This window comes from Crotalus tigris, unplaced genomic scaffold (genome assembly GCF_016545835.1).
Source record: "Crotalus tigris isolate CLP2741 ecotype Arizona unplaced genomic scaffold, ASM1654583v1 scf7180000024444.201059, whole genome shotgun sequence".
Lineage (NCBI taxonomy): Eukaryota > Metazoa > Chordata > Lepidosauria > Squamata > Viperidae > Crotalus > Crotalus tigris.
Window position 1 is genome coordinate 89,227 of NW_024100613.1, and position 14,127 is coordinate 103,353.

Here is a 14,127-nt window from a genome sequence, read left to right on the forward strand (position 1 = left end):
TAGGCCCAGTACTCTTCAATATCTTCATTAACCACCCAGAGGAGGGAATAGCACAAAAACTGATCAAAGTTGTAGATGAACAAAATAATTCTCCTGTGGAGGTCTAAGAGAATGCACCAATCAACCATCAGGTTCTCTCTAATCATGTCTGCCTTCTCCCTGCAGATCCTTTTTTAAGTAGGTGACATAAAAATATCTGAGCATGAAATGGAAGGAAAACCTCACTCTCTCGTGCATGGAAAATGTTTCCTGATCTGGAGGGGCACCTCAAGCATGGAAAGAACACCCAGAACCCAACAATTGAAGCAGAGTGTTCTCCTGCCTGCTATCTACTGAACATCTTGGCCATGAACCTTAGCTTATCAAACCGATTTCCCTTTGGGTAGTGGGAAAGGTGAGATCACCCCCTACCCCTCCCTTCTTTCCCAAGTTCCCCCTCTCTTCCCTCTTGAACCTGGAGCTCCAGCCCCCACAAGGTGGGGCAGTGGCATATATACAGAACTTCATTCTCCCATCCTGGACTGCATTGTGAAGACTGCAGAAGAGATTGCAAGATGAAAGCTTTGCTGTTTGCGTTGTTGTTGGTGGCATTTGTGTGCAGGGACGCAGGTAGGCTCATGAACCTTTGATCTCGGTTGAGGATTTTAGTATGTATTTATATATTTATAAATTTTATTGTCTGCCCTTCTAACCATAGGGTAACTCTGGCTGGCTTACAATTAGCATCTAAGGTAAAACATAAAAAGTTCAAACCCACCCTTAAAACCAAAGAAAGATGGGGAGGGGTGGGGTGGAAGTATGGGATCTGTTATTATTTAATCAACCACCTCCATTGTGTGATTCCTCCACCGGGGCCCTTAGCTGACTGGTGGAGCCCCATCTTTAGGCCCTTACGAAAAGATAGGAGGGTTGGGGGCCAGCCTCAAAGGGGGGGGGCAAGATGTTCCCAAAATGGCAGGAGCCTTTTTAGGAAACGATGTCTTTTTAAAGCTCACCTTCGTTGTTTTTATAATCAAGCCCGGGTGCTGAACAAAGCTAATATTCGTTCTCTCTCTGCTTTCCCTGAACAAAGACCAAGTGAAGTGGGTCGGGGGAGAGAAAGAGTGGCCCAGAGTCACCTAAATGACCATTTTATTATCTTTCTGGTGAAATTTTCGCAGCCAACCTTATGAGTCAAAAGTCTATTATTCAATACATAATAAGACAAGATAAAAGAGATAAATACTAAAGTAAGATTTCTCTGTTTTATTTTTTTCATCTAGTAAAGAGTCTGAAATGTTACGAGTCTGACCCATTTATGTTTGATAGAAAAAAAAGATGTTCGCAAACAGATAGATTCTGTTATATTCTGCAGCCTGTTCTTGGTAAGCAAAGTTCCTATCCTTTCTGACAGTTTTTCTTCTTGTATGGGAACTAGAACTCCCAAATGCAGCTGAGGATTCCAGATCACCTAGGACCCGTCTGTGCCCTGTCTAGATTCCCCTGAGGTCATGGCCTGACATATTAAGGCAGTGGTGGCGAACCTATGGCACGGGTGCCAGAGGCGGCACTCAGAGCCCTCTCTGTGGGCATGTGTGCCATCACCCCAGTCCTAAGCCTTCAGCTAGGTTTTATAAAACCATGTCGCTTTAGGCTTCTGCCGCTGTGTGCGAAAAAAAAAAGGTTCAATCAATCGATCAATTTCAACTTCCTGTGGGGAAAAAAAATCTTGCAAAGTTGGAATTGATTGATTGAACTTTTTAGCCCCACCCAGTCTGCCATTACCACTGCAGCCACACCCACCCAATGGGCCACACCCACTCAGTGTGCCACACCCACCCAATGGGCCACGCCCACCAGGCACCCGACAATGCATAAGTGGGTTTTGGGTTGCAGTTTGGGCACTCGGTCTCTAAAAGGTTCGCCATCACTGTATTAAGGGATGCCAGGAAAAGGGGAGGGGTTTCAGAAAGGGCAGCCCAGTCCATCCCACAAGCACCCCAGTTTGGGGTGTGGGAATGCATGACTGTGCATCCAGTGTTGCTTTACCGTTTTGTTCAGAAATAGCCGCACATCAATTCTTTGGCACTGTAAATGTTTTGCTTTATGTTTCTTTTCCAGGAGGGCCCCAGTCTAAAGGATGTGCTCCATTGTGCGTTCTAGAAGACGAGTTGCTGAAGATTCAGTGTTGCACCTCTGACTTTTGCAATGATTAAAATGTTGTTTGGGGTTTTGCTGTCATCCATCATGGACCATCCTGGCAGATTTAAGCTTGTGGCCTTTACGGTTCATAATGCACCCCCTCGGCTTCTTTGGACACCTCATCCTCTCTCCTTTTTCTCCTGGTCTACAAGACTTGTTCTGCTCTCCCTGTAGCTTGGCAACTGAATAAATTTGTGCATTTACATTCAAGCGTAGTGGATGTGTTTGGTATGACATGTCCATTTTCCTTTTTTGAAAGTTCAATTGCGGAATAGTAGAAGGCTGAAGGGTTTTTTGTAACCCATCTTACTTATGCAAAACCCTCTTCCTTCTCCAACGGGTGCAGGTCTGACTTAGATGCCCATCTCAGATAATTTGACTTTCAAGGTATTTGGTAGTCTTTGCCAAGAATGACAACTTACTTATAATTTATCATCAATAGAAATATAACCTGCCTGCTTCTAAATCTTCCCAGAGACACAGGATACGAGACGGGCAGAAAATAAACTTCATAGTAAACAAACAAATCAATAAAATTACTTTGATTACTAAGCAGCCCAACAATTATTTTTTCCTTCTTTAAAATAACTGTATATAGTTTGAGCTGCTGTATATCCCCAATACACTATTCAAATTCGTTTAAGTTATAACCAGAAGCCAACATGGATTTCTCCAAACAGATCATGCCAAACATTTTCTTATTTCTTTTTTTGATAAAGTGACTAAATTAATGGATCAGCGAAATGCTGTGGATATAGTATACTTGGATTTCAGTGAAGTGTTTGACAAAAGAGAACACAACCTATGTCTTGATAAACTAAAAAGTGTGGGATAAACAGCACTATATAGCGTCTGTGTTTCAGAAGTTTGTTGATCATATAGATTGTCTGGATCAGCGTATTGAGGTTGCTGTAGAAAGTTCTGAAAAAGTGGAAGATCGAGTTGATAAAACAGAAAATAAGGTGGAAATAATTCAGGATGAAATTACTATGTTACAATACAGAAGTATGGAGTTTGCTTTAAGAAAAAGGGGAAGGAAAGAAAACATTCAAGAGGATTTGAGACAAGCGGTCGTAAAGGACATAGCTTTTATTTTGAAATCTGAGCCTGAAGAAATATTGAGAGAGACGGAAAAAGTTAGGTTAGACAATAGGATTAAAGTAAGACAATAGATGGGATAACTTATGAGAGAGATGTTGCTTGGGCATTTTCCCGGCACTGTATCCGAAGAGGGATGAGAGTGGAGGAGAAAGGTTAGGGAGGAAGTAGGACGGTAAGAGGAGAGGGGGAGGGGAGAGAGAGGTGAGGGGAGGTGAGAAAGAGGAGGGAAGTAAGGGAGAGTGTTAGAGAGGGCGGATGCAGTTTGGGGGGTGGGCAAGCAACACCTATGTGTATTTATTTTATTTTGTCAAATGTGAAATTTTTTCTTTGTTGTTTATGTAATTGATAAATGAAAAATAAAAACTTTTAAAAAAAAACAAAAATGCTGAACGTGAGCAAAGCCGGAAGGAGGCAGAGGGAGGGCTAAGACAATGGAACATTCTTCCTTTTGCTCCCAAGAGCATTTCCATGGCAGAATTCACTACGCAAAGGAACCTCTACTTACAGAGGCAGTCTACCCCAGAAGAACAGCTGGGCCAAGCACTGTCTCAGCGATGGGCTTCTCTCCAAATGGAGACCTCCTCTTCCCCCTAAAGGCTCCCAGGGACCCTCCCTATGCAGAGCAGAACAGGGAGAAAGTCCCACCGCCAGAATGGGGCACAACTGCTTCGAATACCACACTTCGCTCCGATCCCTCAGTCTTTGTTTGATCCACTGTATTTCCACTCTGGGTGACCCACTGCTTACCAGTCAGATTCCTAGTGCGATTAAAGCCCTTCGTGGCAGAGGTCCAGGTTAGTCTCACCCCCTCCCCCCGGGATTGGCCCGTCCCACTTGTGCTGGCAGAGGAGTTGTGCTGAGGGTCCCATCAGCCCGACTATTTCTACTGACAGGGTCCAGGAGGATGGCCTTCTCTGCTGTGGCCCCTGTCGTCTCAAATATCCTGCCCCCCAATGTGAGGTTGGCCAAACCCCTCCCTTTTCATAAGGGCCTAAAGACAGGGCTCTGCCAGTTGGCTTGGGGCCCCGGCAGAGGAATCGTGCAACAGAGGTGCTTGATTAAGTAATAACAGATCCCACTTCCACCCCACTCCATCTTTCTTTGGTTTTAACTTTTTATGTTTTAACGAAGATTACAATGTAAGCCGCCCAGAGTTGCCCTATGGTAAGATGGGCAGCCCGTAAATTATATATATATAAAAATAAAGAATAAAATCCTCAACCAGCATCAAAGCCTACCTGGGTCCTCGCACATGAATGCCACCAACAACAACGTAAATAGCAAAGCTTTCATCTTGCAATCTCTGCTGCAGCCTTCACAGTGCAGTCCAGGATGGGAGAAGGAAGTTCTCTCTCTATCTCTCTATATGTGTGTGTGTGTGTGTGTGTGTATGTGTGTGTGTGTACACACACACACACACACACACACACACACACACACACACACACACACCATTGCCCCACCTTGTGGAAGCTGGAGATCCAGGTTCAAGAGAGAAGAGCGGGGAGACTTGGCAAAGAAGGGAGGGGTAGGGGGTGTGACCTCATTTTCCCCACTACCATAAGGTAAATCATTTTGATAAGCTGAGGTTTATGGCCAAGATGTTCAGTAAATAGCAGGCAAGAGAACACCCTGCTTAAATGGTTGGGTTCTGGATGTTCTTCCCATGCTTGTGGTGTCCCTGCAGAGGTTTCCTGACACAGTCCATGCACGAGAGAGTGAGGTTTTCCTTCCATCCCACACTCAGATAATTTTATGTCACCTGAAGGATCTGCAGGAAAACAGTCATTATCAGAGAGAAGAATTATGTTGGGAATTTCGAGATGGAGCACCCACAACTTCTGAAAGCACGTCTTTCCATTAATTAATTCTTCTGTCAGGAAATTTCTCCTTAGTTTTAGGTCGCTTCTCTCCTTGATTAGTTTCCATCCATTGTTTCTTGTCCCACCTTATGGTGCTTTGAAAAATAGCTTGACCCCTCGTCTTGGTGGGACCCCTCAAATACTGGAACACTGGTATTATGTCACCCCTAGACTTTTTTCTCTAGATACGATAGCAGTGTTCCAATACTTGAGGGGCTTCTAGAAAGACGTGTATGTCACACTATTTTCCAAAGCACCAAAAGGCAAGACAAGAAACAAGGGTTGGAAACTAACCAAGGAGAAATGCCCTAACAGTGAGAACAGTTGACAAGTGGAATGGCTTCCCTTCAGAAGTTGTGGATGCTCCATCACTTGGAGGTTTCCCAAAAGAGACTGTCTGAAACAGGACAGGACAGAGATCCCCAATATTTCCAGCTTTGGGAACCTGTGGGGGGAGGGGATGTTTCCTGCAAGTGGCTGGCAAGTGTGGATGTGGGCGCACAGCTCCATTTCCACAAGCAGCACACATGTGTTCCTGCCACTCTAGCAAATGGAGCATGTGTACATGTGCTCGCCCGCTGCTTCTGCAAGTGAGGATGTGCACGTTTTTGTGCTTGCTTAGCATTTCCATGGCCCAGTTGTAAATCCTTCATGGCCCAGTAGTGGGCTGCACCCCACAGGTTGGAGACCCCTGGTATAGGGTCTCCTGCTCAGGCAAGGGGTTGGGGTAGAAGACCCCCAATGTCCCCTTCCAACTCTGTTATTCTATGTTCTAAATTGTCTTATTATTTTCTTATGGCCCAAAATTGTGGTTTGGCCTAGATTTGTTTTGTTGCAATCCATTTACCTGACCTCTGTTCTTTCCGCCACGTGAGCAGTTACTGTATGGTTATCGCAGTCTCTCTAAGAAAAGTACTGAATGCAAAGCTCATTCAATCCTTCTCCGTTCCACTTTTCTCCTGGCCTCTGGCTACGTCTGCTTCTGATCCTCCTGAACAGCCTCTCCCCCACCTGAATTTTGGTGTTTCAAGCTGACGGAATATCTAACATGATTTGGGACAGAATTCTATGGAAGGACTTTGTGCTTTAATAGCCAGACGTGGTGTCCCTCCAAGCTCAACCAAGCTTAAAAGAGAACCTCATGCTATAGGTTCAAGGCAAAGCTTTTCCAGTTGTGTGTGAGCATCTCACACATTGTTGCAATGTTGAACTTCTCTGGCATCTTAGAATTCATCCAGTTCTTTTCTGTCTGCTTCCCTCCAGCACAAGACTTCAACACTCCGATGTGTAGCTCAGGGTTGAACTATCAGGTTCTCTCTGATCGTGGCTGTTTTCCTGCAGACCATTTTTTTAGCAGTCGACATAAAATTATCTGAGCGTGGGATGGAAGGAAAACCTCACTCTCTCGTGCATGGACTATGTTACCTGGCCTGATCAGGAAACCTCTGCAGAGACACCTCAAGCATGGAAAGAACACCCAGAATGCAACCATTTATGCAGAGTGTTCTCTTGCCTGCTATCTACTGAACATCTTGGCCATAAACCTCAGCTTATCAAACCAAGTGAAGAAAGCTTACAGTCCCCAAACATACCTAGACAGCATGTTTGGGATTGAACCTAAAAACATAAATCATTCAAGCATCATCAGCAATCAGCTCGGTTCACTTCTCCTCTTGCAAATATGATATTTTGGCTTGGTTTAATTTTGTGCCCTGCACAGGTTGTGCTACCGTCTATAAATTCAGGAAGAGATGGCCATTGTCCAGGAGCCCAACTTTTGAACATGGAATGGTAGCTTCTTCCTTTAAGACAGGGTTGGTTGGTTCTGCATCTGGAGTGAATCCAGTTTCCCTTTTGGTAGTGGGGAAAATGAGGTCACACCCTCTACCCCTCCCTTCTTCTCCAGGTTTTCCTGCTCTTCTCTCTTGAACCTGGATGTCCAGCCCCCCAAAGGTGGGGCAGAGGTGCATATATATATATAGAATTTCCTTCTCCCATCCTGGACTGCACTGTGAAGGCTGCAGAAGAGATTGCAAGATGAAAGCTTTGCTATTTGCATTGATGTTGTTGGCATTCATGTGCAAGGACCCAGGTAGGCTTTGATGCTAGTTGAGGATTTTATTCTTTCATATATATATATATATATATATATATATATATATATATATATATATATATATATATATATATATATATATATATATATACACATATATAGTTTACTGGCTGCCCATCTTACCATACTCTGGGCAGCTTACATTATAATCTTAGTTGAAACATAAAAAGTTAAAACCAAAGAAAGATGGGGAGGGCGCAGATGGAGTGGGGTGGAAGTGAGATCTGTTATTACTCCATCAAGCACCTCTGTTGCACGATTCATCAGCTGGGCCCCCAAACTGACTGGCAGAGCCCCGTCTTTGGGTCCTTACAAAAAGATAGGAGCGTTGTGGCCCACCTCACATTGGGGAGTCAGGATGTTTCAGAGGGCAGGAGCCACAGCAGAGAAGTCCCTCCTCCTGGATCCCACCAGCCAGAATAGTCAGACTGACAGGACCCTCAGTACACCTCCTCTGCCAGCACAAGTGGGACAGCCAATCCCAGGGGGATAAGACTAACCTGGACCTCTGCCATGAAGGGCTTTAAAGGGGACCCCCAAAACCTTGACGTGCACCCAGAAGAAGACTGGTGAGAAACGGGTCAGCTAGAGTGGAAATACAGTAGATCAAACGAAGACTGAGGGATCAGAGCGAAGTGTGGTATTCGAAGCTGTTGTGCTCCATTCTGGTGGTGGGACTTTCCCCCTGTTCTGCTCTGCATAGGGAGGGTCCGTGGGAGCCTTTAGGGCAAAAGACAAACTCTCCCTTTGAAGAGAAGCACATAGCTGGAGAGTGGCTGGCCCAGTTGCTGTTCAGTGGCAGGTCTGGGCTGGTATTCTGGGGTAGACTGCCTCTGAAAGTAGAGGTTCTTTTGTGTAGTGAATTCTGCCATGGAAATACTCTTGGGAGCAAAAGGAAGAATGTTCTGTTCTCTTTGCCCTCCCTCCGGCTTTGCTGATGTTCAGCATTTGTGATGGTGCAACCAAAGGGGATTAGAGATGCCTCCTTCACATCAAGCATGGATTTTCCTTGGCATCAACCTGAGATTGGTTGACATTGCTGTAATTTCTGAGGCTCCTCAGCCTAGCCTAGATCCATGGGGGTCTCCCTTCCTAGGATTAACCAGCCCCAACCCTGCTTAGCTTCCAAACAGAGACCAGCCTCTCAAGTTCTCACCTGCTGACCTTTTATGGCCTCTTCAAGAAAAGATGTTTTCTTTCAATCTCACCCTCATTATTTTTATAAATAACCCAGGGTGGTAAACAAAACTAATACTCTTTTCTGCCTCAAATACCATTTTCCCCTGAACAATGACCCAGTGAAGTGGGATGAGCTAAGAAAGAGTGACTGGCCCAGAAAGTCACCTTGATGGCTTTCTTGGCTAAGATGGGACTGGTTTGCCGACCATTTGATTACCGTATATGCCGGCGTATTAGGCGACCCGGCGTATAAGACAACCCCCGTCTTTATCGCCGAGTTGCCTTCCTAGAACGTCGTCTTATACGCCGGAAACTACCAGTATTTCCGGCGTATAAGATGACTCGGTGTATAAGACTACCCCCGTCTTTGGCGCCGAGTTTAGCACTTCCGGAAGTCGTCTTATATGCCGGCATATACGGTACCTTTCTAATAAAATTTTCACAGAACATTTTCATCTTATTCTACAACCATCCATCATTAGACAATACATTATATGATGAGATCAAATAGATATCAAATTAAGATTGCTCTGTTTTCTTTCGTTCATCCAGTAAACACTCTGAAATGTTACCGTTGTGGCATGTTTTACTGTAAATTCCAATTGCCATGTCTGAACAGTGATGACCTCTCTTTTACTGTGATTCCTCGGAATGGTAAGCAAAGTTCCTATTCTTTCTTACAGGTTTTCTTCTTGTATGGAAACTAGAACTTCCAAATGCAGCTTGAGAATTGGAAGTCCAGGTTCCTGTCCTGGCCCGACAGCCTAAGGGATACCAGGAAAGGGGGGGGGCTTAGAATGGGGACCCCATCCATCCCAGGTTCACTCATGTTTGGGAGAGACACATTCTTTATAGAAAGGGGAGACAGGAAAAGGCTGGGAGAGCTGAGGGTTTCCTATGGACGTGACAAAGCTTGGTCCTTGCAGATTAAGCCAAGAAATATCCAAGGGAGGTGGACCTTCCCCAGAATGCTTGCTTCCTATTTTACTCCCGAGTAGTCAGTAGAGGAGGAAGAAGGTCTGCCTTGGGCGCTATCTAACAAAATGAAATTCAAGAGTGAAAAAAAGCAAGGTTCTACATTTAGGCAAGAAAAACCAAATGCACAGGTATAGCAGGTATAGTACCTTGCTCAATAGTAGTAACTGTGAGAGGGACCTCGGAGTCCTAGTGGACAATCACTTAAATGGGAGCCAGCTGTGTGCTGCAGCTGCTAAAAAGGCCAACACAGTGCTGGGCTGCATTAATAGAGGGATAAAATCAAGATCAGGTGAAGGGTTAATACCACTTTATAAGGCCTTGGTAAGGCCACACTTGGAATAAGACATCCAGTTTTGGTCATCACGATGTAAAAAAGATGTTGAGACTCTAGAAAGAGTACAGAGAACAGCAACAAAGATGATCAGGGAACTGGAGGCTGAAACATATAAGGAACGGTTGCTGGAATTGGGTATGTCTAGTTTAATGAAGAGAAGGATGAGGGGGGACATGATAGCAGTGTTCCAATACCTCAAGGGCTGCCCCAAAGAAGAGGGAGTCAAGCTATTCTCCAAAGCACCTGAAGGCAGGACAAGAAGCAACGGATGGAAACTAATCAAGGAGAGAAGCAACCTAGAACTAAGGAGCATCTTCCTGACAGAACAATTAACCAGTGGAACAACCTGCCTCCAGAAGCAGTGAATGCTCCAACACTGGAAGACTTTAAGAAGAGATTGGACAGCCATTTGTCTGAAATGGTATTACATGTCTGAGCAGGGGTTGGACTTGATGACCTCCAAGATCCCATCCAATTTTTTTTTATTATTATTATTATCGATCATCGCACAGTCAGCCAGATGTTCAGACTGGATTTGGCATTTTGTCTACCTATTGAGTCCCTACCCAGGACCTGGGATATTATTATTATTATTATTATTATTATTATTATTATTATTATTATTATTATTATTGATCATTGTACAGTCAGCCATCCAAGGGAGGAGGACCTTCCCCAGAATAGAACAGGAAAGAGGTCTGCCTTCATGCTGTGTGGGAATGCATGACTGGGTGTTCAGTGTGTGGCTTTCCCGTTTGTTCAGAAACAAGCACAGATCAATTATTTGAAAATGTTTTGCTTTATGTTTCCTTTCCAGTATTATTCACGACAAATGGATGTACGAAAAAGTGCCCTCGAGCAGGCCCCAGAACTAAGGTTAAATGTTGCTCAACTGACTTTTGCAACTAGCTTTCCTAAAATATCCTTTTGAGATTTGCTCTCATCCATCATGGGCCATCCTTGCAGATTTAGGCTTGTGGCCTTTATGGTCCATAATTCAACTCCTCAGCTTCTTTGGACACCTCGCCCTCTCTCCCTTTTCTCCTACTCTTTGTTGTGCTCTTTCTGTGGTTTGGCTACTGAATAAATTTCTGCATTTAAATTCAAGTGTAGTGGATGTGTTGTTTTTTTTTTTAATTGAAAATTTTTTAAAAGTTTTACAAATAACAACAAACAAAACAACCCTCACCCAATCCCTCCCAAACCACCCCCTCCCTCCCCCCCCCCGAACTTCCCAGAACTGAATATAGGCTTATTTAAAATTTTAAACAAATTTTAACAACTTATAAAATAATTAATAATAAAATATATATGACATAAACTTTAAAAAGAAAAAATACTTAAAAAGAAAGAAAAAGAAAGAAGAAAGAAAGAAAGAAGAAAAGAAATAGGAAAAAGAAAAAAAAGAAAAAAAGGGGGAAAACAATCTGTAAAATATCAAAAATTTTTATACAAGTTATAAAAAAGCTAAATGATATTTTTTTATATCCAATTTATATTGTATGAAATTTATCCATTTTTCCCATACAGCAAAAAATTTCTCTTGCGATTGCTCCTTTAAAAAAGCCGAAATCTTTGCCATTTCCGCCAAATAAGAAACTTTAAAAAACCACTCTTGCAAAGTAGGCAAAGATTCCTTCTTCCAATATTGCCCTACTAACAGCCTTGCGGCTGTAATCAAATTTAACATCAATATAACCTCCTTAGCATCGCAATCAATAACAATACCTAACAAAAATAATTGCGGGGTAAATTTTACCCTCCTTCTAAAAATTCTTTGAATATTCCACCATATCTTAATCCAAAAGGCTTTTATGTTTTTACACAACCACCAAATATGATAATAGGTGGCATCCAAACAACCACATCTCCAACATTTAGGCTGTAAATCAGGGTACATATGTAGTGGATGTGTTTGATATGACGTGTCCATTTTCCTTTTTTGAAAGTTCAGTTGTGGAATAGTAGAAGGCTGAAGGGTGTTTTCTTTTCGTAATCCATCTTCTTTTTGAATTTTTGTTACTATTTTCTTAAACTGGGCAAGAATGATGAGCATGTGTGGCCCTTCTGTGACAAATGACAGGAAAACACAATGAAAATTGAGTGGCATTCTGTGTCCTTCCTTAAAGAGATCCAGGAGATTAAAACAGGAGGGGAATCCCTCAATCAGAAGCTTTTCTAAACATGGTCTTAGAGAACCTTGATCCAGCACCATGGCGAAAGAAGATGGAAGGATTGAAATCCAAAAAGAGCTTTCGGGGCTGGCACCTTTCCCGCTGGTTTACCCTCTCAAGTCAGGCAGCTTTGCTGTGCAATGTGCACAACCCCTCCTGTGCACATTGGCTGCCAGGATGCGTAGCTAATTGTCCAAGGGCTGTGAATTGGCCGAGGCAAATATCCTTTGGAAAAATTGCCTGGGACATGGGGCAGAGTAGGAGCGCCAGTGGGCCAGTGGCAGCGGAAGAGCACTGAAGGAAGACCAGGTGAGAAAGAATGCTGTCAACGGTGCAAATATTGTATATTCTTGCTTTTGACAATATGCAGAACTGTCTGACAATTATGGGGTTAATACAGAGCAGAAGAGGGATGGGGGTAAAGCCCGGGAAAGAAAGAGGAAGAAAACCTTTGACCTTCACACTAATTGGATAATGTGATATATGACGGCTAATTTAGGGAGGGAACATGCTGATAATTTAACTGCTCAGAGGAAGAGAACTTAGATCCTAGCATCCCTCCGTTATGCATGTGCCGACATTTTGTAACAATCGCTGACTTTTAGGAAAATAAATGCCTGGAAGTTCTTTGAAGTGTTTCATTAGCCGGAGCCATAACAAATGCCTGTGATGGGTTGGTGGTGGCGTGGGCCTGGGGTGAAGTGGGCACATCCATGGGGCACCAGCCAATTGTCCTAGACCCTAAATGCTGGCTGAACTATTCTACGTGGTCCGTTTCCAGTCTTATGGGAGGACCCATCTCTGTTTGAATTTGAATAAATGTGTCCCTTAGAGAGAATAGAGATCTTCCTCTTTGTTCACATCAGGTGTGACCTGGAGAGTCTGCAAGACAAGATCATGTTCCCACGGTTCCTACAGGAACGCCAGAGGTGCAACTTGACCACAGTCCTGGATCAGGCTATAGATAACCTGACATAGCTTCATGGCTGTCATTGAAATCATGAGCTCCCTACCACCTTGGACCTCCCCCCCCCAGAGAAGGCAAATTAATGTCCCCACACACACACAATTACAAATCTGGGGAACTCCCTCACCTTTCTTTAGTGGTGCTTTTCTAATGTCTTTTGATATAATGTATAATGTCTTTTGATTTGGCTTTCCAAGTATTTGGTAGTCTTGGTCAAGAAATTGAATTTCAACATTCTTATAGTTTATTGTCAATAGAAATATACCCTGCCTGCCTGTAAGTCTGCCCAGAGATGTTGGATACGAGATGGGCAGCAAATAAATTTCATAATAAACAGACAAATCAATAAAATTATTTTGATTACTGAAGCAGCCCTAAAAGTATGTTGTGTCATCTGCTTCGGTTGGGTATCCTGGGATGTTAGAGTTACTTTAATGTCAATCTCCAGCTTGAGTATCCACATAATGTCCAGGATTTCTTTCATTTCTATAAATCTTACTGGTTTATTGAAAACATGACATGATGTAGGCAAAGGAAAACTAACTCTAAAATCCCAAGATATCTATCCAAAGCATATAACAATGACTTTCCCAGTCAAACCACCCAGATGTCCACATACGTCATGTAAACACCTTCTAACTGTTTTGAGAACCTTCTGTTATCTTGTTGTTGTTGGTTGCGAAGTCGTGTCCGACCCATCCCAACCCCATGGACCACATTCCTCCAGGCCTTCCTGTCCTCTACCACCTTCTGGAGTCCATTTAAGCTCACGCCTCCTGCTTCAGTGACTCCATCCAGCCATCTCATTCTCTGTCGTCTCCTTCTTCTCTTGCCCTCCATCTTTCCCAGCATCGGGCTCTTCTCCAGGGAGTCCTTCCTTCTCCTTAGGTGGCCAAAGGACTTGAGTTTCAACTTCAGGATCTGGCCTTCTAAAGAGCAGTCGGGGTTGATCTCCTCTAGGACTAACCGGTTTGATCACCTTGCAGTCCAGGGGACTCGCAGGAGTTTTCTCCAGCATTATAGTTCAAAGGCCTCCATTCTTTGGCGCTCAGCCTTTCTTATGGTCCAATTTTCACAGCCATACATTGCAACTGGGAAAATCGGGGCCTCGACTATGTCCTTGAAAAGTTTCCATATATCTTTGCCTCAACAAATGTTAGTAAAACTGGAGCGCTTTCATTTCTCTAACTAGCCCATTCAAAGCCTCATCTCCACCCCTTACTCGAATGACAAGA

The 14,127-nt window shown here is 43.6% G+C and overlaps 1 long non-coding RNA gene across 1 annotated transcript; it reads left to right on the plus strand.

Moving 5' to 3' along the window:
• The first annotated feature begins 448 nt into the window (after positions 1–448).
• Positions 449–3,204, plus strand: LOC120302987. The gene is made up of 3 exons (XR_005555300.1): positions 449–609; positions 1,263–1,364; positions 2,101–3,204. It is a non-coding gene; the product is annotated as an uncharacterized LOC120302987 (long non-coding RNA).
• The last annotated feature ends 10,923 nt before the right edge of the window (positions 3,205–14,127 follow it).